Raw genomic sequence first — 1,799 nt, 5'->3', positions numbered from 1 at the left:
GGGGGGGGGGATTTCTGAATTATCTTAGGGTTTGGGTCGTTTTTTTTTCAACAATTTACCTACTAACGTACTAACTGAGTATATTGTAGGTAACTGAGTAGGTATAATATGTAAATGTAACTGAGTAGGTACTTAGTAGGAACTATAAACAGAGAGTAGATCAGCGTCTAGCTAGGGTACTATAATCAGGGAGTAGACTAGTCCAAATTTCCTCACGCTATATCAATAGCGAAGGTTGAGTGCGAAGGGCATCCCAGTCGGAAAATTTTGTTTTAGCCAAAACCAGTTGGCCTCAAAGCGATCACTCTAAAGCTGATTGAGAGGCCGACGACAAGCGCCGACCCCATCTGAACATGGGAAAAGGCGAAGAAGAAGGCGAAGAAGAAGGCGAAGAAGAAGGCGAAGAAGAAGAAGAAGAAGAAGAAGAAGAAGATTGTATGTAGGTACCTACCTAATAGGTATACATCTTACCCACAACTGAGTGGAGCTGTCCAGATGGTCACCTATACGGATACTTACCACACGTAACGTTACTTAACTTCATTGATCCATTGGAAACTAGAAACTAAACTAGGTACAACGTGCTACATATTTGCCACTTTAGGCCGTGGTTATGAACAGGGCCATCGTAGGACATCGTCGGACTTTTTGCGTGTAAAGTTGGCGGGAAATTCGAATTTTTGATTTTTTTTCCGCAACTTGTACAATCTGAATTCATTTTTTACTTTTTATCTTTAGTTTGCACGTTTATATTATACTTTTCATTTATATTAGCTATTAAAAACAAGCAAATTACAAAGCAAACAAAAATAAATATAAAATGAATTTTAAAAATTGCCGCCGGAACAGTTATCTCACGTCGTCCGAGCTCATCTCAGCCCTGTTCAGGCCGTGGTTATGAACAGGGCCATCGTAGGACAACGTCGGACTTTTTGCGTGTAAAGTTGGCGGGAAATTAGAATTTTTGATTTTTTTTCCGCAACTTGTACAATCTGAATTCATTTTTTACTTTTTATCTTTAGTTTGCACGTTTATATTATACTTTTCATTTATATTAGCTACTAGCTGAATTCCGTCGCTTCGCTCCGGAATCCCGCTAGTTTATCCCGAGGCATGGCCAAACTTGTGGAAAAGGCATGGCCGAACTTGTAGTTATCAAACTAAAAACATAAACGAAACTCAAATATTAGGCGAGCGAGGAAAAGTTTTCTCTCCCACAGTCTCTGCACTCTGTGTATTTCTTATGGTGATTTTAACGATCAAAAATTGATCATATCTCAGGATCGGTGTAGATTTTCGCAAAATCCTTTCTTATTGCACACCTAGACCATAAAAAGAATATTCCTACCAAATTTCAGCTTTCTAGGTGGTGTGGTTCTCGAGATAGAGCGATCAGTGTGTGAAATGTGAAATGTGAATGAGTGAATGGATCTCGTTCTTATAACTTACTAGTTCATCCCGAGGCATGGCCAACCTTGTGGAAAAGGCATGGCCGAACTTGTAGTTAACAAACTAAAAACATAAACGAAACTCAAATATAAGCGAGCGAGGAAAAGTTTTCTCTCCCGCAGTCTCTGCACTCCGTGTATTTCTTATGGTGATTTTAGCGATCAAAAATTGATATCTCAGGATCGGTTTAGATTTTCGCAAAATCCTTTCTTATGTGACCTAGACCATAAAAGGAATATTCCTACCAAATTTCAACTTTCTAGGTGTTGTGGTTCTAGAGATAGAGCGATCAGTGTGTGAAATGTGAAATGTGAATGAGTGAATGGATCTCGTTCTTATAATAAAAGATA

The sequence above is a fragment of the Diaphorina citri genome, unplaced genomic scaffold (genome assembly GCF_000475195.1).
Source record: "Diaphorina citri unplaced genomic scaffold, Diaci psyllid genome assembly version 1.1 scaffold2856, whole genome shotgun sequence".
Classification (NCBI taxonomy): Eukaryota; Metazoa; Arthropoda; class Insecta; order Hemiptera; family Psyllidae; genus Diaphorina; species Diaphorina citri.
Note: the sequence above shows the minus strand (reverse complement) of the source record.